At 30.1% G+C, this 26,375-nt stretch overlaps 2 long non-coding RNA genes across 2 annotated transcripts in view; one reads left to right on the plus strand and one right to left on the minus strand.

Annotated features, from left to right (window-relative positions):
• The window catches only part of LOC147815965 (uncharacterized), a 168,097-nt gene that overhangs the window by 96,348 nt on the left and 45,374 nt on the right, over positions 1 to 26,375 (plus strand). Inside the window, exon 2 of the long non-coding RNA XR_015431485.1 lies at positions 12,754 to 12,906. This is a non-coding gene — a long non-coding RNA (uncharacterized LOC147815965). The remainder of the gene's footprint in view (positions 1 to 12,753; positions 12,907 to 26,375) is intronic.
• On the minus strand, positions 22,705 to 24,560 carry LOC147815966 (uncharacterized). Its single transcript, XR_015431484.1, has 3 exons — positions 24,349 to 24,560; positions 23,552 to 23,710; positions 22,705 to 22,858 (listed from the first exon to the last, which is right to left on the minus strand). It is a non-coding gene; the product is annotated as an uncharacterized LOC147815966 (long non-coding RNA).

Genomic DNA, 26,375 nt, shown 5'->3' on the forward strand with positions numbered 1-26,375 from the left:
TTTTTCAAGCACTCTAATAATATTTTAAGCACTTAAAGAGAATATCATAATTAGGCAGGGTTGCAAAAGTTTTTGACAATTGATGGAATTATTTGGTTTTAACAGCCATGTCAAAAAAAATAAATTCTTTTGGCATTGTTTTTGACAATTGTCAAAATTTCTGAATCTTGTAAATCGAATGGCGTTTTCATAAGCTACGGTCTGACGATGCGCCGAAATAGATTGGGGTTGAATTAATTGTGAGAACGCTGAATAGAACAATGTGAACAGTGTCTTTCTGCATAATTCGTAGCGAAAATAAACATGGTAAAGGAAAAATCTCAACTTGGAAAAGGGAAAATTAAGCGCTTTTTAAAAACATCCAATGAAAAAAGCACCTATAAGGGCTTTTAAAAAACGAAAATCGAAAATAAGCACTTCTTAAAAACGCTGCGCACCCTGTATTACAACCTGGCCCAAAAATTAACAGCTTAAAAGTTAATTTGGTTACCAGTTTTACCTTTTTTCCTGATTGATAATGTTTCATGCTGGCACGTACTTGTGACAGTTGGCGCGAAAGGGTTAATGAAAGGCAATATCCAAAAATTCAGGATGTGATTTTTTAAAAACCGTGAATTTATCAAAGTTACTAAAGTTATTACCATATAATCCCATCATTATTCAACTTACTTCTGCTTTCCAATCAAATACCTTTGACCAATAAATTTTTCTCGGCTAAATTTTAAATGTCACTACTGCAATTATTAATAACCAGCAGCTCTTTTTTCATATTTCAGGAAGCTATTTCTTTAAATTACCCATAATTGGCAAAAAGCAAGGTCTAGTTCCACAAACTCTTAACATGTAAATCCAATAAATCTAAAAACCTGATAGCCATTTATAACCTTTCCTACAACAAATAATAAAAAAGAAATCCCTTTATTTTGGCATACGATGCATAATGAATAACAATAAAGATTAAGCGATAAAAAATGATCAGTATGTCGTCGGTAGCACCATCATCGATTGTTTGAAGAACCAGCACAGTCAAGCACAAACTGAGCCAACAATCGAGCGTTGCTCTTAATTCTTAAATCTGATCACGTCGTTGGAATGGGACAACCATTAGGGTTTTAATTTCGTGACTGTCCCAATGTATGGGACAACAGCAGGTCTGAAGAAACGCGATATCTAAGAATTTACCCCCCTCTGCATTAATGATAAACAAAAATCACGGGGTCTACTTGGTCAATCCGCACCCAAGGTATTCCTCCCCGTAATATATATATATTTTTTTCTTCTTCGCTATTTTCAACTTGGTTATTATTTTTCTTATATATCAGTATTAACAGCAGCATTTTCCAACCGGAACGTATTTTGCGTTGGTAACGGAACTGAATTTTGGGGACTACGCCCTTCAAGGGTAGCCATGGCAACAAAACAGAAGTCTTGTCGGCAATTCAAAAACTATCCAAAGGAGTCTGTCTTTATGGGAGTGTATTAGTACATAACGAGCTGTGATCGCGAAAAGAAGTAGAGGAAATTAGGTAAAATAGTGGGAGGGGGGAATTCAAAATGAAATGCTTCCCTCTGAACAGTATAAGATCACTTAATTAAATTTGCGATGCAAAAATAAAATTGTATCTTTACTATTATTTTATTTTATAACCGCCGTTGATCAGCCGATCCAATTTTTTGATTTTACGACTACTAATGTTCAACTCCGTAGCCTTGTAATTTTGAACCCAATCCAGAAGACAAGGGAGCTCTTGGATAATTCTTATATAATTATTCTTCAATAATTCTGTCATACTATGTTTGCAATCAGATGTTTTGAAACTACTTAACTTATTTTTGGTAAATTTGAACTCATTCTTTTTCTATATTTTAATTATCAACGTAGTTGAAAGAAAATTTGCCCTGAAGGCCTCCTTCATCGATACAGTCTACTCTTAGTTCTAAGAATAAAAAATTTTAATGGCTTAGGTTTTTCTAAAATCCTGGATTGAGCTATTTTCTTTTCCTCTGCTTAAGTGCATTTAATTAATTTCCTTCGTGCCTTAAGACGTTAAATGCCACGCTAATTTTACATGGCATGCCCGTCTGGCCAAACGGTAAATAACTACAAACTAAATTTGCAAATATTAGACAGATTTTGCTAGCTTTTTAAAAGGTTTAGCATGACATATCTGAAAAAAAGTGGTGAATTATATAAGCCTTACTCCTCTCACATTTTAAAATGTATTCTAGGTTATTAATTAAACTTAATCTACGTATTTTGATGCGTTTCTTTCGCATACTTTCAGTGAGGAAGTTGCTAGTAATTTAACGAAATTGTATTATTCAATAATCTGGCTTATCCTCGTAAGGTCACTTAATGGTTAAATATTCCTTCTATCTTGAGAACGTTCCAGTTTCAGTAAGGTGATTACATATTACGCCCAAAACCTGCTGATTGAGTCTGTTTCACAGATTCTAGCAGGATTATACAGTGGGAAAATTTTGCAGTAGCGGGGAGTCAAGACTCCATGTCACCCTTGCATGACTCCAAATCCGGTCATTTAAAGTTGGGTCCCAAATCTTAAACGAAAATAAAACGATTTTTATGTTATAAAAATTATTTAAATATTGATATGAATTGATATGATAAATATGAATTTATAATCATGTGAACAAAATTCTAATGTAAACTCTCATAAATATAATAATTAGTATTGAAATATTTACTTATCACACTAACACTTAAATATTCCCATTTAAATGCTATTGAAACTATTTAAAAAGAATACGGAAAATTGTTCGAACTATTGAAAAATTGCGTTTAATAAATGGATAAATTATCTTGTAATTTATAAATTCCAAACTCAAATTTACTTAACGAAATTGCTAATTAAAAAATACGTGAATGAATTTAATGTATCGTTTGTAAAAGTTCTCTAATTCATGAATATTCAACGAAAACTTTTTTATCATAAGACGTTTATAAATGTGTGAGATATTAATCAGTAGTTAATAGTAATAACTTTTAGTCAATAGTAAGTTTATAGTAGTTAGTTAATAGTTTTTAGCTAATGGTAATAACTTTTAATGGTTTTTCACTATTTTGTATAAACATATTTCTTTTTAGAATTTGTTTACCTACGACTGTTATACGATATTACGAAATGTAATAATACTTTAACTGTACATAAAAAAAAACAGTCATGGGATTTTTCGGAAATTTCAATTGACCATAAATAGGAGTTGTGCTCTCAGTAAAATCAGTGCTGTAGTCAGAGTCGAATCCATTGAATTTTAGATTAAATTCAGCAAGGATTTTATTTAAATTTCAGTATCTCAGACATCTTTTTTAAACAGCAACATAAATTATTCTATTGCAGTGGTTCTTACTAATTCGAACTTAAAGTGGAAAAGTAAAAATGGCAGAATTTTATCGAAAGTTCGAACGAACAAAAATGTATAGTGATATAAATATACCCTCAAAATTTTTGATGGTTTTCCATTGATGGACCAACATATTCTTGATGGTAACCATCAATAATTCCATCATGCACCATTATATTTTTTGATGGTAAACAACATAGGTAACCATCACCTCAATATAGGAATTCGGACTGATTTATGATGGTGTAACATAAAAATAGCAACTTGTTCTGATGGTTTACTCACTCTTGATGGTTAACTTCTCTTGATGGTTAACCATCATAGAATTAAAGTATCATTTTCCATCAGGGAACGATGGAAGTTTGCTGGCATATGAAAAACTATAAACACGTAATGGTAAATGTTGGATGATGTTGACCATTAAATGATGGTGGACCATCATTAATCGCACTGAAACCAACATAAACCATCAAAATTTTTTGACGGAACCACCAAGAATTTTTAATTGCGTTACAACTAATACTAAAACCCTGAAATTTTAACGATGATTCACAAGTTGAAAAATATTATAATAAACTAGAAATTCAGAAACCAAGGTAGGGCCTTTCATACGTGGGTTATTTTCAAAAAAAACTTGCACTTTTGATATCCCATGACTTAAAATAATTACTGAAATAAAATTCCAAATGACATTTTTAAGCATTCAAAATAATTTATTATATGATTTGGTAAATGTAAATACACTGAAATTAGCATTTTAAAAACGTTGCCAGTGTAATAGCTTCATGCAGCTAAATTGCCATGATCCGGTCTTTTTTGTCTCTTATTTTACTACAATTAAACAAACTGTTAATTGAAAATAATTTTTATTTTTCTCATTGTGAATATACAGCACAGTTTTTCTAATATACAGTTTTAAAATTACTTTTGAGTAAATATTAAACATTTTAACATTGTCCCAGGATTTTTTTCTTCTCTGTTACCATAATTAAATTATTTCTGTCGAGTAAGCAAAAATGGGTCCCATGACTCAGTTGTAATTTTTTTAAAGGTAGCCATTTAAAAATTGTCATTATATTTTCTGTATTCTAAAAAAATAAAGCTTTGACAAGATAAGGATTTTTTTTTCTGTTACTAGCGTATTTGTTTTAAATTTATTGCTTTAATGTACATTTGATTTTTTTCTGGTTTAATCAAATTACGTTTTTATATATAAACATTTCTGTTCTTCCATGGAAACTGTCCAAGTAAATTGATTTGTAATTTTGCAACTCTGGTACCGACTTTATTTATTGTCTTCTAATATAGTATATTTATTTAGTATTTTAATTTAGTATAAGTTTATTAAAAGAAAATTGGTAGGCATCAATATTTGTTTGACAGTAATTTGCGATGGAAGAACAAAAAAATTTAGCTCTTCTGTCCCCTGCGTTACCACTCTGTTACCTACTATATTTATTAAGCTTTATTTCTCTATATGATTTAGCAAAAAGCAATTTTAGTGATTTACAGTGTACATTTAATTAGAATGTAAATTGTTAACTGTTTCAGGTAACATATTTCTTTATTTAAACACTTATGAACATTGGTAACAGAAGGGAACAGATGAGAATTCGGCTTCTGCCACACCCATACGTCGCACCCATTTATAGGGCGGACCCATTCATACATCCATTCATCCGCAGATCGTAATTTTGACCCGAAACAGAGAACGATCGATCTGTTATTCAGTACCCCCAGAAGTATAATTTGTAATGGGAAAATGGAGGACATTGTGACCCAACAAACTTAACGTGCATCAGTCACCATTTTACTACACATGGAGTCTTCGGCAGGCTGGGTTCGAACTCCCGTTGTCACGAACGTGAGTCCAGCACTCTGCCAACCGGGCTATTCCAGCCCTAGCATCTGTTATTATATGGGATTGAAAATTATAAAATATACATATATCCGATAATTCTAATTATGTGTATAGAGCCGCGATGGCTCAGGGGACAGAGCGTTCGCCTTCCAGTGAGGCGAACCGGGTTCGAATCCCAGTCGATACGAATTCCGCATCCGGCTTGCACCGACCACAGTGCTGACGGGAAATATCCTCAGTGGTAGACGGATCATGGGTTAGAGACCCCTTACCGTCAGACTAAACGTGGAGGGTTCTCGTGGTTTTCCTCTCTATGTAACGCAAATGCGGGATAGCTCCATCAAAAAGTCCTCCACGAAGGCAAATTTCTCCTAATACTCGAGCCAGGAGTTCCCTTGTCTTCCGGATTGGGTTCAAAATTACAAGGCTACGGAGTTGACCATTAGTAGTCGTAAACCCAAAAATTGGGTCGGCTATTCAACGACGGTTATAAAATTAAAAAAAAAATATGTGTATGTAGAATTACTTTAAAACTGTATGACTTTGGCACAATCTCATTAGTTAAATAAAATGTTACAAGAACTGTTTTTAAAGTTTCGAATTGTCTGGAATTCTATTGATAAGATAAACATAAATGTTCTGCGACTAAGGAAGAAAAAGAAAAACAGCTTGATTGGTTGTTCTGAGAGGCGATAGAATCCTTGACGGAATCTTAACCAAGATTTATCCACCAAAGAGACACGTCACGTCACACACTTCCTTAGATTCTTAAAACAATCAATCATTCTTAGTTGCCTTTATGCGCCAAGTGGCCCTTCTTTCTTTTTTATCTCAGATAATTCAACTTATTACTCATTATTGCCATCCTGTTTCTTAAGTATAGTTTGCTTTTTAGAGTCGAAACAATGTCTACCTGAACGAATTAATAATATTTTTGTTGTTAAGATTATGGCTAAGTTCGTATCTAATGTATCTTGTCTAGATTTATGGATTCGAATCATTTTAGCATCGAGTCCACTTTAAGATCCAGTCTTTTGGATCAGTTGAATCAAATTAAAACAGTGATTTTGATAGAGTGTTCACAGGATTTAATACTCATTACTTTTGGAATTAAATAACACTAGGGAACAAATTTATTGTTGTATTTGGACAAATACTTGATCTTTGCCTGATTCGAGTGTGAAGATTTTTAATCTGAAATTAGATTTACTCCTAAAGCAGCAGATTTTTGTAAAGAACATTTTTTGTACAGTGAGTCAAGAAAAAAAAATGGACCATCTTGAATAACTTTTGATTTAATGATCTTATCTTCAAGTTTAAGGACTCATTCTTAATGGTTTGTAGGGGTGACTTCACGTTACGAAATCAGACATAAAAACGTAACTATCTCTGAATAAACATACCTTTTTATCAGCAGAATCGGATTTCTGATCCCAAAAACATATAATAAACTAGTAACCACAATCCGGGAAAGATGGTCCCCATATTTTGGTCAGGAGAGCGTTCTAAAGTTTAGATCCCTTAATGTTAATTTTACTTTTTGCGTATTCCGCTCTATCTCGAGAACTTTATTAAATGAATTGTTGAAAACTTTTTGCTCATAATTATAAAATTCGTTTATCCAAAGATAATTCCATGCAAAAAATTACTTTTAGTAAATAATTTATTATTTTATTTAAGAATGGTCGAAAAATTTTTGAATTGTGAGGTATAAAACTTTTTGCATCATTTTAAAGAATGTAATTTTATATAGCAAATAACAAAATTTGAGAAAAATCGTCGAATAGTTCTTAAGAAATCGAATTTTAAGTATCTGACTTTTTTGAAACTTGATTTCTCTATTTGACCGAAACTATTTGACCGATTTTGCTCAAATTCTGTATTTTGCCATATAAAATTATATTCTTTAGAATTATGCAAAAAACTGCTGACTAAAATAAAACCATTTTGAAAAATTATAAACTATAGGATTAATACAATCCTGAACCATTGATTTCGGTTCATCTATGTAAATTTAACCTAAATGCAATTACCGGAACAATTATGAATTATGGATTTCACTTTTTCTAAATAAAATTTACCCACATGCAATTGTCAAAACAATCGTAAATCATATATTTTTATAAGTAAAATATACCTCAAATGCAATTATCAGAACAATTATTAACCTTAGATTTTGTTTTTTTCTCTCGTTTTTTCGAAATAAAATTTACCCAAATGCAATTGACAGAACAATCAATTATTAATCATACAAATCAGTTTTTCGAAATAAAATTTACCCAAATGCAATTGCCAGAACAATTAATTATAAATCACACGTTTCGTTTTTTCGAAATAAAATTTACCCAAATGCAATTGCCAGAACAATTATAAATCAAACATTTCATTTTTTCGAAATAAAATTTACCCAAATGCAATTGCCAGAACAATTATAAATCATACGTTTCGTTTTTTCGAAATAAAATTTACCCAAATGCAATTGCCAGAACAACTATAAATCATACATTTCATTTTTTCGAAATAAAATTTACCCAAATGCATTTAAAGGTGCCAGAACAATTATAAATCATGCAATTTATTTTTTCGAAATAAAATTTACCCAAATGCAATTGCCAGAACAATTATAAATCATACAATTCATTTTTTAAAAATTAAATGTAATTGCCCAAATGCAATTGCCAGAAACAATACTTAACCACAGATTTTCGCTTTACTAAATAAAATTTTACAAAAATTAAATGCCAAAATGGAAGAAAAAAAGGTGTTTATTTATTGTGTTTGTTTGTTTCTCCAGTAAAATTTTTGGAAATGCATTGAGCTAGTGTTCAAACCACAAATCCCTCAATTTAAACAAAAAGAATACAGTTTCCTCGAAATGCGAGAACGAACAGTTTTCCACACAAAATCAGTGATCAAAATCCGTATTACACTCCACCCTTACAATTACAGCAGGAAGAAAAAAAGAAAAAACGGGAGAGCGCGCTATAAATATTAACGTCTATCCTATCATATTTCGGGTAAAGAAAATTATAAAAATAACTAAAAAAAGAACAAGAAAAGGGCAATTAATAGGGTGCCCTTTTTCCTCCTCCCATTTTGAATCTCGACATTTCAAATGCTCTCGGCCATTTCCTGTGTATGCTTGTGTTGCCTAGTTGACCAGGCACCACACCCTTAGCAACCTGGACTCACAACTTTAGCTGACCATTACACACACCAAGGTACCATATCCATGCATAAATTAAACAATATGCACGGAGGTTATGCACCTACACTTATACTTTTACCTACTCAGTATATATATATATATATATATATATATATATATATATATAATTTTAATATATAATATGATATAATATATCACGGTTCGTGGCTAGATTTTTCAACAAAAAATAAGCACCTTTAAGTACTTTTTAAGCACTCAAAAAATATTTTTAATCACTTTCCAAAAAATATCATAATTAGGATTTGTGCAGGAATGAAAATTATTTTTTTTCTATCGTTTAAAATTCTTAATTTATAAAGATAAAATCAATAAAATTCAAAAACTTTACATAATCATAATTACTAGTAAACTAGTAGATAAAATAACTAGTTTCTGATAAATAGTGCAGAGAAAATTGTGAAAATCATGCATTTTTTGTAATTTAAAACGACAATGAACATGGCAAAGAAAAAAAAATCTCTTTTTTAAAAAAAGAGATTTTGTTATAATTGGTCTTAATAATTTTAATAGGAAGCTAACAATACAAAAAAAATAATTTAAAGTTTTCAAGAATTTTAATAAGGAGCTAACAGTACAAAAGGAAAAAAAAGATTTTAAGCTTTTGCAGTAGGAAGCAAATAGAAAGAAAAAATATTATTTTAAGTCTTTATGATAATTTTATTTTGAGGCCCTAACAGAACAAAAAGTATTTTAAGCTTTTACAATAATTTAAAAAAAAATTCTGAATACCAAAAAAAAAAGTTTTGAAATAATTTTAAAAGACAGCTAACAGTACAAAAGAAAGAAAAAAAGATTTTAAACTTTTGCAGTAGAAAGCAAATAGAACGAAAAAATATTATTTTAAGTGTTTATAATAATTTTAAACAGCTTACAGTACAAAAACATAATAAAACTAATATTTCATCACAACTAACCAGAGAAGAAAAACTATATATTTTATTTTTAATTACAAATGCATATTTTGAATTAAATATAAAACAATATATTTTTTTTAAAAAATCGAAACTTTTTTAAATTTTTAAAAAAAAAATTACTCGATATACTGATTTGCAATCTACTTTTAATATTTTAAAAATGATTCAAATTCATGTTTAATTCCTGCAAAATAGACAATCTTTCAATTAGTTTAAATTTGAGTTTTGATTCCGTTTTGAACACATGTGTGGATATTGAAACACGAGTAACATTTTACAAGACATTTTTAAAAAAAATAACCAGTTTTAATTGTCAGAAGTTTTATCAAATTATTAAAATTGCATTCGTTTTGTAATTTTAAATTTAACAAAAATCATAAAATGAAGCATTTTAAATGCGTTTTAAAAATTATATATTTATTTTAAAAGTGGTGAAGACACAATATTATATACATAATATTACAATTATTCTAAATCATTCTTATTAATAACATACTCATAGTATCGTAATAATAAAATATAAATTAAAATACAAAATGATTTTTTTATTGCTACGAACAATAATAAAATTTTAGAAATTATCTTTATTTTTTAACAGTATTATTTTTTGAAAAATTAATCTTTTTATATCATACAACGCTTTTATTTATTTTATTCATGTGGGTCACAAATAATTTTAAAACTTTTTAATGAGCTGAACTTTTACTATAATCACTTTTATTCAAAGAAAAAGTCCTTTAATAAAATAACTTTTAATCAGAGATGAAAACGATTTTATAATCCATCAAATAAGCACTAATTGGGTATAATATGAAAAAAGCACAACTACTTCCACTTACTAGGAATAACATTTACCTTTTAGTTTAATTAATAAACTGAGTTTTAAATATGCTTACTAAATTCATAAACTTCGGTAAAACAACAATGTAAATTATTTCCAAAGGAACTAGACTAATACAGTTCCAACCTGGCGAGTAGCGACTTATAAACAAGACACTTCGTTTGATGCTTTTACTTGTTGCAAGAAATCAGGTTCGCAGAAAATGCTGTTTACTAGTTAAATTTAGTAGGAATAACATGATCTGTGACGTAGGCTATAATATACCCAATTTTCATTCTTTGATAAATTCGTTTTTACTCGAAAATGAAAACGACTTTATAATACATTTAATTATTACTTTAATCATTTATTTGTTTTATTACTGTATGTTTTATTACTTTAATTATTTATTTGTTTTTTTAACTATTATAAATTAAATATATGTTACAAACAAATTAAAAAATGCAAGTAAAATCGCTCTCAGTCTGAGATGAAAACGATATTATGATCCATGCAATAATCAATTTTTATTCTTTAATAAAATCGTTTACACTCAAAGATAAAAACGACTTTATAATGTATCTAATTATTAATTTATTTAAAATTGAATATTAATGCTAATTAAAAAGCAAAGAATAGCCACCCGTAATTATCATTTCTCAGTTCTGAATAGATTAGTGGAACAAGCTTCTTTTTTTTATTCAGTAAGAGAGCTGAAAAGTAAGACAAAGCTTCTATTGTTTTTAAAGTAAGTGACGTCATTTGTAACAAGATATATAAAAGACATTATTCAAGAGTATTGAAATATCCCTTCTGCTTGATAAAATGTAAGAAATTTATAACTCCTTTCTTTTTAGTTTAGCTACAACTATATTGAAGTGCATTTATTAATTCTGGAGAGTTATTATAAAACAATCATATTCATGGTATTCACGTAATGTTATGTATGTTACCGTAAAGGACCGAAATCAAGAGAATGTCGAATTTCACCGGTGAATGTCAACAATCTCATAGTCGCTTTGATGTACGTCCGAAATATTTGTTATATCCGATTTGATATTAATTCATCCATTGATATTATTATACTTATTCGATATTTTAATATCTGCTGAGTATAAATTAGGGGAAATATCGTGTTCGGAGTACCGGTTAAAAGCATACCGGGCAGTGGCACTAAACCTCAAAAAACACATTGATGTAGGGCATACCGGGCAGTGGCACTTAACTGGACCTAGTATATATTTCGGACATTTACCAAAGCGAATATGTGATAGTCAACATTGTCCGGGGGAAGTCAACAACTGCCAATGTCTGTCATTTACAGTAACATATATAATAATAAATTTAAATAAAATTATGAAATATTTTTTTAAATTCTTTTTTTTTAAATTTTAAGACTAAACTACTACTAATAAAATTCTGTAAATTATTTATAATTCAAAAAAGGTAATATATCACATTAATTAGCATATTTGAAGTCACGCCCTCGAGCGATTAAGATTGAGCCCTAGAACATGAAGATACGTTTATTAGATCAAAAGTTATTCAAGGCGGTCCTTTTTTATTTTGCGCACTGTACATTTATTTCGAGAAATTATTTTGCTGACTAGACATAACAATAATTAACTTTTTGAAAAAAAATTGAAAATAAAGAGATTTTATTGTCTTCCTGCAGCGCTGTTCACACTCTTCCTCCTCCTTGCAAGTAACAAAAAGAAGATCATAAGCCCCTCCCCTTTCAGGTGTCTTATTATCCTTCAGCTAACTTATTCTTATTATGTCTTATTATCCTTTAGTTGTCTTGTCCTTTAGTTAGTTTTTTTAGACAATGCGAGAGTTTTATCTTCGTAAAGCGAGGAATTTCATCGAAATTGCAGAAAATTGTGCTCAACGGGAAATGTCGCTACGTTCGAATCGTGTTTTGCGTCGAATTGTGCCTGCCACGAATTGTGCCCACTACGAACTGTGCGCGTTGGATTGTCCCACGACGAATTTTGCGCGACACTCTAAATAACCATTTCTGTTCTACTTGTTTCTAGCGAAGAATTTTCGCCATGACGAGTTGGTGCCATCGACGAATTGAGCTCGTGGCTAATTGAGCTTGCATCGAATTGTACCCGCGGCGATTCTGCTCGTGACAAATATTGCCCACGACAAATTTGCGTTTCAAAGAGCTATCCCCACAATTGTCGTTACAAGAAATTGCGTCGTCTACGAGAAATTGTCAGCCAGACGAATTGTGCACACGAATAATAGTCCCTAGATAAACAGTGCGAATTGATTTGTTGCCACGACGAATTGCGAGCGACGAATTAACGCATAACCGCGATTTAGTTCATAATCCCTATTTCTATTTAGTATTTTAATCTTATATTGTGTGTGAATGTGACCCGCCCTATAAACGGGTTGTGGTTATGTGAATGGCGTTGCAGAAGTCAAATTCCTCGCCATAGATGGCGCACCTGAAAAACAGGAACAATGGCACCCCCACTGCCTAAACAGGCATACGGCAAAAAAAAATATTATACTTAATAAGAATGATAAATAAGTCGTGATTTTTTTTCAGATCCAGTTATGCCTTCAGAAGATTGCATGTTCAGATCTCGTCTGGGTCACCAATTACGATGACGGCATGTAACGGCGGTGGTAGGTATCTTCCTGAATCACACTGCAGCATGTTATGTCTCTCGGAAAAAGGTGATCACTCAGCTTCGAAAGGGTAAGTTGCTTCAAAAATCTCCACTCTACTCCAATTTACCCTTAGGATTAGCCATTGGTTTTGTCTCATTTTGAAACACAATATTTTGTCTCATTATATGAGCAATAATGAATATGTATTCCATGTTATTAATTTTAAAATGGATCCTTTAATCGCGAGGCCGATGTAACTGTAAATTTTGGATGACAAATAAAGCACAAGAGGGAAATATGATTCAAAGAGAATAATTTTTCTGCCAGTTTTAGGTTTTTTCTGCGAATTTGAACAATTCCACCAATTGCTTTAGCTGTCGAATTAGCAGTTGAAAGCATGTACCTCAGAAGAAAAGAAATTCGAGCAGTTCTGATAATTTATGTGAAACTGAGTCTTATTGTCATTTATACTTTCTCCGATTTTTAGAAACTTTTGAAATTTTAAAATTATTTTTAAAATTAACACGTCTTGCTGCAGGCTTAACGCACATTTTTTTTAATTTTTAAAAAAGGTTTTAACACATTTTTTTACAGTAATACGTTTTTCCTCTGCTTAGGTGAGCAATATTGCTAGAAAAGAGGCAAAATGGAAATTTTTCTTGAAAATTTCTTTCTGGCTTTAATGCAGGAAAGTGAAAAACAAGCATCATTACATATTCTTTCCTTCTAGTTACCTTAACCATCATGTTCGTAAAAAAGAAAAAGAAAAACATAGTTGGGTGATCTTTAAAAATCCCTCCAAGAAAATCAAAAGAGTCGTAATGGCTCAGGGGATAGAGCTTTCGCCTTCCAATAAGGTGAACCAGGTTCGAATCCCGGCAATGTCTGGTCGATACCAATTCCGCATCCGGCTTGCACCGACCACAGTGCTGACGTAAGATATCCTCAGTGGTAGACGGATCATGGGTTAAAATCCCCTTGCCGTCAATCTAACTGTGGGAGGTTCTCGTGGTCTTCCTCTCCATGCGGATAGTTCCATCATAAGGTCCACCACGTAGGCAAATTTCTCCCAATGCCTGATCCAGGAGTTCTTTTGCCTTCTGGATTGGGTTCAAAATTACAAGGCTACGGAAATGAACATTGATAATCGTAAACTCAGAATTGGGTCGGCTGTTCAACGCCGTTTATGAAATAAAATGACTTCATCGATCAATCTTGAATGATAAATGAAGTTCAGTGCAATAGAATGTAATACCATGAAAAAATAACGGAAAGCTCAACAATTGAAAAAACAAAACAAATTTTGTTGGAATAAAAAATTTAAAAAGAAACAAACTTTAAATATCAACTTTGCTTACGAAAAAAGAAGATAAAATTAAATAAAAATTCAGATTTGACTCCTGGGAACTATTACTATTCTAATATGAAACATTATTTATTGTTTTAACATTTGCTATAACGATAATTGCACTTGCTATAGCGAAACGTCGTTATAACGAATATTTATATCATGGTCAAAAATTCTTTTAAACTAAGAATGAGATATTAAGCATATATTTTACTGTTCAATATTGGAGCACATGCAAATTTTTTCTGGAACATTTACAAATAATGTTCTGGAACATATGCACATTTTTTCTGGAACATTTGCAAAGAACGTTCTTGAGCGTATACAAATAATTTATTACTCATAGCTTGTGGTATTACATCAATAAGCATCGATTTTATGCAACATTAAAAATTGCTATGCTAGCAAAAGAATGTAACAATTTTTTTTTTATCTATAGTTGCATTCTCTTAAGTAAATATAAAATGAATCTATTCCTAATATCTATCAATTGAAAAGCATTTATTATCTTGGGACTGTTTCATGAATCTAAGAATCTGTATCAATTTCCAATTATATCAAGCATGTTTTACGTAAGCAAATTCATCCCATCATCGTTGCCACTCAATCTATCAGCAAATGAAGAAGCAAATTTGTTATTTTTATCAAATGTTTACACGACAAAATAGACGAGAGACTATTATTATATATACAACATTCTAAAGTAAAAATCTTTAATCGTACGATATAGTATTGAAGCTAAATTATTCTAACAAAATGTTTATACCGGCTTATAATCAACCTTGGAGAGAGAGCGAATGTTTATAAAATTCCCGCGTATCTGTACTCTCAACGTATACACTGAGTGTTCACAAAACACACACCGTTGAGATTAGATATTACCTAGTATTTTCCTTAACAGATATCTTGTATCTGTTCCAGAAATTACATGTTATTTCCATTCGTCTATTACAAAATATTAAAGGAAAGTTTTGATTCGATTAATTTGTCAAAAATTGTGTGGAATTTTAAGATTACAATAAGTTTTTCTTTGTGTGTATCTTTTAAGAGTTTTCCATATATGAATAACAGCCAGTTGTGCACAACTATTCAGAAAACCGCTAAGTTAAATAATTGTATAAAAAAATAAAATAAAAAAACATAACTCGTATTTTTTACATGACATCTAATATTTACTGAATAAAGAATGCGATAATTAAATATTGATTTGTGAAAATTTTAAAATTTGGTGTGGTAAATATATGTGATAGGGCATGTGACATGGCGTGGTGCAAAAGATTCTAAAAAGCAGGCGATTTTAAAAGTTCCACGGTTTGTTCTTTAAACCAAAGCTGTTTTTGACTGTAACCGTTTAATTACAGTCTTGTTCACTGCCTAAATTTAATCTTGTTGTAAGATCGCAACTTTAGTGATCCAGAGGGCGCTAACAACATAACTAACAGTTTATGTTACATAACATATTAGATTTGAACGTAAGAAATGTATTCCAGTTGCCTTGGCAACAAAAGAATAAGATCAATCCTATTTTGGAAATTTAAGCAACCTCGTTGATATTTTAAAGTTGAGAAGAGCGTTGTTTTTTCTACCTAAGCAGCAATACAATACAATAGTACATAGATTTAATTAATATAATAAAAAGTAAAGATGTGTAAATGATTCTTAAAATTTCTATCTTATGAAAATATTTATAATCTAGGTTTTAATTCATATGGGATTTTTTTAAAGCCAAATTGAAAGACACTGATTACATTTAAGTGACAGTCATTTTTAATATAATGAGTGTCCGATTCGTAACAATTGGGTATAATATGAAAAAAACACAACTACTTCGATTTAGTAGGAACAACATATGACGCAATGCTAAACGAATGGAATTTAGTTGTTGTTTATTTAGTTATTGTTATTAGTAGTTGTTGTTATTTGTTTTAGTTGTTGTTGTTTATTTAGTTGTGTTTAGTTTCAATAACTTTTCTTTATAATGCAATAAAATCTGGCGAGCAGCTATCTAAACGATCGAGCACTTCGTTTGTTTATTTGTGGCTTGAAGTTAGGCTCGCAGAAAAGGCCGTTCATGGGTTAAATTTAGTAGGAACAACACAACCTGTGACGTAGGCTATATTATACCCAATTAAAGTTACTGATCTAGTTCGGTCTTGATTAAACGTTGCAGTACTTTGTATCTGTTATCTTTTAGTGGTGAAAAGCATAAGCATTTATGATTAAGAAAACAACTCAATATCATTTAAATTTTACATAATTTACACGTTTTGCTATATAACTATTTTCTCCTAAAAAGAATTTGGTTAATTATATTTTATACGAAGTTAAACACTTCAAATAATAATGAAGGAACGAATGTTTCATTCTTAAAATCGTTTGCTGGAAAACAAAATGATGTTATGTTTATTTTAAACAATTAGATGTTATAAGAATCAAATATTATACATTATAGTGTAGTAACCAGTCTAATCAATGTGTTAAGACAGAATCTATTAGATTTATCAAAATCAATTAATATTTGTTTGATTGGTATAATGAAAGCACCTAAGTAAATATAGATATGAATTTTTTCTCTCAATTAAGTCCATAAAGCTTATAACATTATTATTCTGCATTTAAAAAAATCGTTTTAAGTACTACGAAATGGAAGAAATAACAAATCGAGGTCGTTCTAATCTCGCTTGTAGAAGAAAAATGAAACTGATTTATAAGGCCAGCTGAAATTCAACTCCGTGACGTAAAGATTTCTCTTATTTTATCCCAGACCCAAATGTCGTTCTAAGCTAAGTTTATGGCGTAGGATATTTCGAATTACTGGAGACGTGAAGTTACTTTGTTAAGTGAAAAGAATAACTTACTAGAACTTTGATGGCCACTTCCGATTAGTAGGGTAAAGTGAAATCTACAGTTTTCTTAACCTATTATGTCGAAAGCTACCTTTTTTAAGGCGATTCTTAAGTAGAATTGGGCAAAACGAATCATTTAAGTGATTCGAATCAATAGAATTAGTTCATTTTGGTGATTCGAATCAGTTGTTTATATCGAAATAGATTTAAATTGTAATGAATTATTGTTTCTGAAATTTCAGTTAATTTTGTTTCACTGTTATGCTATGTCATATACAGTTAAAAAACTTTCGTAAAACATAAGAGATTCTTACGCATTCACTATTAAGATTAAGATTACTAGACACTATTACTAGATTAGAAACACTATTAAGATTAAGAAGACTTAAAATTTTCGAATTCGATTAGAAGATTTATTTTTATTAAAGAATTCGATGGATTCAGATAAAAAATAAACATAAAAAAATAAAACTTTTTTTTTGTAGTTTCTTAAAATTTCTTAAAAAAATCTTCGTAACAATTAACAACACATGCAGTATAAATTACACGAAAGATTTAATAAGTACATTTATTTACTTGAAAGAATTCATTAATGAGAAAGAATAATACATTTTTTTTCTATCGACATTAGTTGAAAGAAAAATTGTGAAAGGTAATATAATTTTTGTTGTTGTTGAAGCATTTGATTCGAATCACGTGATTTGCAATCAAGTCGTTAAGTCATGCAATTCGAATCAGTGATCCAAATTACTAGATTCGAAATGAGATCTGAATCACTCGGTTCAAATCACTGATCCGAATCACATGATTCGAATAGGTGATTTGAATCAGTTGCAAGTTGGTGGCTTGAATCACCGAATCAATTCAGTCTGATTCGAATCATTGAATCAGTACCCAACTCTATTCTAAAGACGTCTACCAACCAGCTACTAGTACATCAATGTTTAAAATAGAAATATTTACAATTTAAATAAAACTTTTTTTTTCCTTTTCTTTTTGCAACTTTATTGACTAATGCTATATTTTCTGCAACTCTTTTTATTGCAAATATTAGCAAAATTGGCTTCAAAAATTGTAAAAAAAAACAACTTTTTTTAGTTATAATGCATAACGATAGTTTTAAATTTATAAAAATGTATAGTTAAGATATGTTTCTTTTTAAAGAATTTACTCTTAAATACAGTAGCCACACAAAGAAATTTCGAATCGTCAAAAAGAGCTCTCTAAAGAAGAAACACTCACAAATATTTTGAATACATTTTAATCTACTTATTTGTTTTGTTAATATTGTTTGTTTTGATATTTCTCCGTGCTTTCTTATTTGACCTTTTCCACATTTGGTGCGAAGGTTTTGATGGTCTCTCCTGAAGGCTTTCTTCAATACAAATTTTATGAAAAAATTCCATGCCTCCCAAAAGTGGTCGTAAATAGAAGAGGTCGCTATACAGAGGTGTTCTTTCCTTCGCTGTATAAAAAATGTTTGAAAATAGCTCATTGAGGCGAATAATTATTTTTATGTTCTCAAAAAAAAAAATCTGATTTGCCTTTCTTGAAAATCGTCTGCATGCATGACCCAATCAAACGATAATCTTTCGTTAACACTTACACCGTTGTTGGAAAGATCACACTGCTGACAGATTAGCTCTCTCTTCTGATACTGATTTTATACAAATGATGGCCCTTATTCGTTAGAAGGTCAAAACATGACCTCCAGTTTAAGATAGCGATCCAGAAAAGTCTGGGATCATTGCATCTTATCAACAAAACCACCTTAAACAAAAGATAATCGAAATCGTTTCGAGAATTATGACTAAAATATTTTCCTGTAAACTTCTAATGACATGATCTGAATTTTTAACTTCATAAACTCAATGTTTAAATGACCTTTCATTGAATTTAGCTATTTTTGTGCATTTAGTATGAATTATTATCTGAATCTAAGAGAAATGCAGAGATCGCCACTTTTAAAAAAAAACCCTGTTTAGAGAGCTTTTACTAAACTATTGTATTGGGTAGATCTTAGACAAATGCAACATTTCTAATCTTAGTTGCACATAGTGTTTACTAAAAATTATAATGAAACAAAAGAATTCATGGGAAAATGTAAAGTTTATGTCGTTTTTATATGCAATTATTATGTAGATCGCATAAAAATGTTTAGTTTCTATCTTTTTCTTCTGTGCAGATAGTGTTTACTTAAAATTATAATGTAAATCTTGGGAAAATCATATCTTTTTTTCTATTCAGGAGAAACAAATGCAAAAAACTTCGAATTAAACGAGCAACCATTACGTAAACAACGTTAACCACCAGTTTTGCAACATTATAAAATTTAAACATACAACAGAGAATAAAACGTTATATTTTGAAATGAGATGAGTTGAATTGACCATCGCCCGATGGCATTTTTCTCAGAGACTACTGAATCGATTTTTCAAAAATTTTTGATAGCAGTAGGTGTTTCTCCACACTTATACGCCTGTGCAAAATGGGGGCTTAATATTTATTCTGCTTTCTTTCAGTATACATTTTCGCATTTGTCAATTAAAAATATCAGTAGTTACGATTTATGAGATGAAGAAGTTTCTACAGGCCCAACCCTCCATACTTCTTCTTATGGCTCAGACGATCGTTTTATTATAAATACAATTTAATAACGAATTTTAGAACTATGTAAAAGGTAGTCATTTACACCAGAGAAGCATCTAAAACATTAACATGCTACTAATACATGAGTTCATACCTAAGTCAAAATTTTTGATGGTTTTCCATAGATGGACCAACATAATCTTGATGGTAAACAATAATAATTGCTGTAGTTAGAATCGAACATTTCACCTACCAAATCCACAGCTCTGAATTTTAGATTAAGTTAAGCATGGATTTTATTTAAATTTCAGTATCTCAGACATCTTTTTAATCTGCAAAATAAATTATTCTATTGCAGTGATTCTTAGTAATTCGAACGTAAAGCTTAACTAGTAAAAATGACCAAATTTTATCGAAAGTTCGAACGAACAAAAATGTGTAGTGATATAAGTATACCAAAGTCAAACTTTTTGATGGTTTTTCATTGAGAGACCAACATAAACTTGATGGTAACCATCAATCATTCCATCATAAAACACTATATTTTTTGATGGTAAACAATACCCCAACCATCACCCCAATGTAGGAATTCGGATTGATTTATGATGGTCCAACATAAGAATAGCAACTTGTTTTAATGGTTTGTTCATGTTGAACCATCAGAAATTAGTTAATTTCTGATGGAAATAGTTAATTTCCATCATAGTTAAAATCGAATGTTGGATTGATTGCGAGCCACCATCACCCCAATGTAGGAATTTGAACTAATTTATGATGGGCCAACATTAAAAAAAATAGTTCTGATGGTATATTCCTGCTGAACCAACAAGAATTATTATTAAATCATCATGAAAATGCATTGTTGTACCATTATGAATTTCCATCATAGTATCTTAGAAATCAAATGGTTGAACGATCATGTACAACCATCATCCCAATGTAGGAATTCGGACTGTTTTATGATGGTCTAACATTAAAAAACCTAAATTGCTTTGATGGTATATTCCAGAGAACAAACAAGAATCCCCATTAAACCATTATGGAAATGTATAGATGGTACCAACATATTGATGGAACTTAAATGAAATTTTGATATTGTGAGAATAACCTATTTGGTGAGATTTTTATACATAAAGGAAATACATTAAAATCAATGAACGATTCTCGATTTTTGCTTTAATTTATGGGACCTAACAATACAGCTTTGAAGTAACTATTAAAAAATTAGTTTACGAATGATTTTTATGTTCACAAAAATGTGGCTTTTCTACATATAAGCAATTTGTCCCATCAAACTTGATACAATTATAAAAATAACACGTTATTTGATTAAAAAAAAAAGCGTTATTTTATTTGACGAAAGAACTTTTGAAGAACAACCTAAACAAGAAGCTTTGTGAACTGACCTCGGATGATTTTGAAACCCAAATTAGGATCAAGGACCATCGATTAGAAACTGCCTACACAGCTGTTCAAGCCAAAATTATACAAAACAACAGCTTTCAGAGAATTAGAAGTAAAGTTCCCAAAAATTGTGATTATTGTCAACAATGCTGGAAACAACAGGCTTAAAGTTAATGAGAAAAAGTGACATTATCAAATAAAGCTGATTATTCATCTAATATGCTTAAACAATATAGGAAACAACAGCCCTAAAGGAAATGAGAAGTTTTACAAGTTCTCAATATAGGAGCCTTAGTTCTCAAGAATAATAATCAATGACGTAATAAACTTAAACAGTACTAGAAACAGCAGCTTCAAAATGGATGGAAGGTAGTAAAGCTCTCAAAAATAACAATCCCGATAATAACCCATACAACACATTGACTTCGTTATGACATCCTAAAGTTGTCATCTTTAGGATTCTGTGACTTCCAGAGGAAGTCCTATATTTACCGCTAAATGTCCTACGGATGTCATCTGCGTGTTAGAATGTCCCACCTGCAGATATCTTAATGATGTCATAACTAGGACAGTTTCAGGATACCTTTAGAACGCTTTAGGATGGCATTAGGATATAATAAGACCTGTTTAGTAAGGATTGAGGTAACTTGTGGGATGCATGTTGGAAATGGTATGATAGTAATAGGAGGGTGTCTTATTTTGGAAATAAATTTCATCTTTGACATTTTTATTAATTTTAGCAACTTAAATAAGGTTTTTCTTTTAAATTTACTGAATTAGAGGTCAGAAAAATGTTTTCTAAGTGAAAAAAAAGGTGATAGTTTTTAATTTGTATACCACTCTATTTTTCCAGAAAAATGGGCTATTCCTTTACTATTTTTTTTAGGAAAATTAGTAAAGGAAAAGGGAGTAAAACAGTTAATAAACAAACGTATCTAAAGAAAAGAATAATGTATCATTTTAATACAAAAATATGCAAGATAATTGGATTTCACATTTCTATTGCTTGGAATAAAAACTTGGCCATTATTAAAAAGTCTAATTGAATGTACCCTTTGAACACCAAGGAAGGTTACAAGTCTCCTAATTAGCGTTAGTTTTCTGTAAAGAATATTTCTTATTAAATTAAATTATGAGACTTATTGAATCTTTTATGTACATTGTAATTTATGATTGCTTCATTATTGCTCATATTGTTTAATGTAGTAGATATATTAAATATCTTATAATAAAATAATGAATAATTTTTATTTTAATGTTGCTCTAATACTGAGAACTTCGCATTAATATTTAAATTTCTCGTATGATCAGTTGAAGCTAGTTAATTGGCAAAATAATTCTCATTACATTCTTCTGCAAAATTTACTAAAAACATTTTATATTATAAATAGTTTAAATGAAGTTGTGACTATTTTATCAAAAACTCAAAATAGATGTTTATGGATCACATACTTTATTGTTTAGTTATTGTGTCAATGATGCAATTTAAAAAAACAAATAAAATTAGAAAATTATCTGTTTTTATATACAAACTAAAACAGCTGTTGCCATGTTTTGCTGAAGAATTGTTAGCTGAAGGCATACTTAAATCAGTATCTTGAAAATATTAAAAATAACTTGTTTTAAGGATTTATCTATTTTTTGCAGCATAAATTTAGTGTATGCAAATAAATATGAGAATAGAAAAAAATAAACAATATTAGAATCACATAAGTGAAACTTTTATTTACACTATTATTTCCTTAATTTTTTTACAGAATAAACTCTTCTTTCTTTAGCATGGCGCAACCAGCCTCTAATAATGCTTCCAACTTCATTTACTTTAGTGTATGTGAAAACACTGCAAACAGCTTCTAAAACATAACAAAAAGAAAATATAAACAGACCAGTAGGTATTTTCATGAATAAACATAAAATTATTTCAGAACCTATTTAAAAGGTATCTCAAACTAAATTAGTAGAAGCCCAGATTTCTGTTACTCTCAGGGAAAATATTATGGTAACCTTGTTAAGCTGCTTTTTTAATTGCCCATCATACGTAACTTAATACTAGTTCACAAAAAATAAAATGATTTGATACATGTTTGATTCATTGTTATAAGAATAATCTAGTAACAACAACTGTAATAATGATAAAGCTATTAGTACACACAAGTGCAAGTCAAAAAAAGTGTTGGATAACTGAAGTATCGTATGATTACCATTCTACTATGACTGGAAAAGAAGATGGTGATACTAATAACAATATTATTTCAAACGACACACTCTTAAATTATTCCAATGTTTGAAATTTATAAACTCATTGAAAATTCATGGAATACTAAATTTATAGTATATTAAAAAGTTTGGCAACTTTAGCAACACAAATTTTAACTATATACTGTCAAACTACAAATGGAATAACATATATATATATATATATATATATATATATATATATATATATATATATATATATATATATATATATATATATATATATATATATATATATATATATATATATATATATATATATATATATATAAACAGGGATTAAATATTACCAATAATTGCACCTGACACTCTGTAACCAAAAAATCTTTTTTTTCATTATTGCCCATCCAGCTTTAGAGTTCAACAACATCATCAGGCATGATGTGACGAATAGCTTGTCTTGTACGTTCTTTAAAATCAGTTCCATCAAGACTTTGCAATCTAGCAGACTATGAGAAAGAAAAAAAATTATACAAATAACAATATTTTAAAAAAGCGAATTGACATGTAAATGACACAATCATTAAAAATTTATTGAAAATATAGCCAAGCAGAATAAGCAGAAGCAAGTATTGAGTTGGAGATTGTTATTGTTTACATTCATATTGAGAACACCATTCATAGACAATTTATAGAAAAAATTATGTAGAAATGGTAAAATAACAATATACTAAATAATGAAGATGAATAGCAACATTGAGATAATTTAAATGTCATTTCATCTGTAATTAGAAGAAATGATTAATTTAGGGTTACCAAAAAAAACATGCCAAATAACAAGTTGAACTTAAAGGAAGAAAACAAAAATAATAGAAAGAATGAGTTATCAGAACAAATAAAAATTTGTCTCACGAAATATTAAAAATAAAGCTTTCTCAATAATTATGAAAAAATTAAATAAACTCTGCATTTAAATTTTTAGTAATGTATGTAAACATTGCAAACATGCATGTAAACATTGCAATTGAGATATTAAAGATAATGACGGGGTTCAAGTACACTTATAAATCAATTATATAAATAGATTATGAAAAAAAGAAAGATAAACAAAAAAGAAACTAATAAAGATATTTGAGCTTATAAATACCTTATTATTTAGATTTCACTAGCAGAATTGCTCTTGTCGCTGGATAAAAGAAATAACATTAACGGTAAAATTGAAGTTAACACGCATGCGCTGAACGATGCTCCTACAAGACTCCTAAAACACTCCTTTGAAAGGCCTGTCATATTGCTGTCTATTTGTGACATCCTACGAAATTCTTTCTTCTGACACTCTACGGATATGACTGTTCCTGGAGTGTTCGGAATGTTTTGGGATGTCTTTAGGACGAAATTTGCTGTATGGGAATAGTCCGATATCTAGAAATATTAGAAACAGCAGCCTTAAAGTAGATGGAAAAAAAACCCTAAAAAAAGATGATTATTGTCCTATACCTAAACAATATAGGAAGCAACAGCTTTTAAAAGAGTATAAGATGAAGTAAAGTTATCAAAAATGATGATTATAATGCTATATTTAATCGTTATATACAGCAACAGCATTAACTTGAATGAATGTGTAGAAGCAAAGCTCTTAAAAAGGATGATTATTGTCCTATAGAGAGTAAGAGGGTGAACTATATCAGTTTTCTACTATCATCCAATCAATTTCCGTTGGTACTATTCCGATTGGACGATTTGAATTCCTATGCCAATAGAAACGTATTCCTATTGGTTGCATCTGTAACTGGTTGATTAATGACGGATTTTCATTGGACGGGGAAGGCAATTGACGCAAGTTTAGACATCTCTATATTTAAATAATATTGTTACAAAGGTTCCCGCGCTTATGCACAAGTATTAGTTTTAATAATTACATGAATTGTACCTAGTGAGTTATAAGCTACCCTGCTGTGTTATGATAATTGTGCTCCAAACTGTTTCTATGGAAACTAGTGGGGAAAAAAGTATACAGAGATATTCTTTTTAGACGGAGAACATATCGGATGGAAATGTGAGCGAGTAGGATAGCTGGTGGTTGTGAAAATTAGAGAATCTGAGCTTAAATTAGTGCACGTTACAATTTATCTGTTCATCATTATCGTGTAAATAAATCATCTTTGAAATTTGTTCACCAGTCTTGGTAGCTAGAAAGTAACAATACTATGGGAAACAGTAACCTCAAAATGAATGGAAAGAAATAAAAGCTTTTAAAAAATTATAATAATCTTATACTTAAAACAATACAGGAAACAGCAGCCTTAAAGTGAAAGCTCTCAAAAATGCGTGATGACAGCAACCAAAGAATATTTATTATAGAGTTTATTCTTGGCAGGTGGTTCACACAAGAAGCTGTTTTAACAGACAGCATCGCGAAGTCCGCTGAGAAATAACACAGGCATTGAATCATTACTATCACGCTATAAATTTCATTTTATTCACAGTGAAAACTTTTGATGTAATTTCTATAAATAATATTTCACGTTCTAACTAAACCAGTTTTTTATCAAGTAAACTGACTATTGGTTCTAACTAACCAGTTTTTCATCAAGTAAACCGACTATTGGTTCTGACTAACCAGTTTCTCATCAAGTAAACTGACTATTGGTTCTAACTAACTAATTTTTCCTCAAGTAAACTGACTATTGGTTTTAACTAACCAATTTTTCATCAAGTAAACTGACTATTGGTTCTAACTAACCAGTTTTTCATCAAGTAAACTGACTATTGGTTCGAACTAACCAATTTTTCATCAAGTAAACTGACAATTGGTTCTAACTAACCAATTTTTCATCATATTACCTTAAACAAGTGTGATTTTGATAAGATGTGTGAAATTTAGAGATCGATTTTTATTTCCGAAAAGTGTTTCTATATTTTTTAGATAATACGGTATTCCGGCAAAGACGTATTAGGATTTCTACAAAATGTTTAGTTTTAGCACCTAAGTTTGAATTAATAAACAGAAGGGTAACCAAATTATGATCCGCTATTACCATCAATAACATGGAGCTAGGAGTTAGTGGAGAAGACACTCCCATTGACCCACTCCTTTCAAGGGGAAGCAACCGCGAGAGTTCTCCGCCATCTTACTTGCTGCGTCGTTGTGCGCTCATACATCTTTCTATTTCT

The sequence above is a fragment of the Parasteatoda tepidariorum genome, chromosome 2 (genome assembly GCF_982258835.1).
Source record: "Parasteatoda tepidariorum strain Cologne lab strain chromosome 2, Ptep-v5.0, whole genome shotgun sequence".
Taxonomy (NCBI): domain Eukaryota; kingdom Metazoa; phylum Arthropoda; class Arachnida; order Araneae; family Theridiidae; genus Parasteatoda; species Parasteatoda tepidariorum.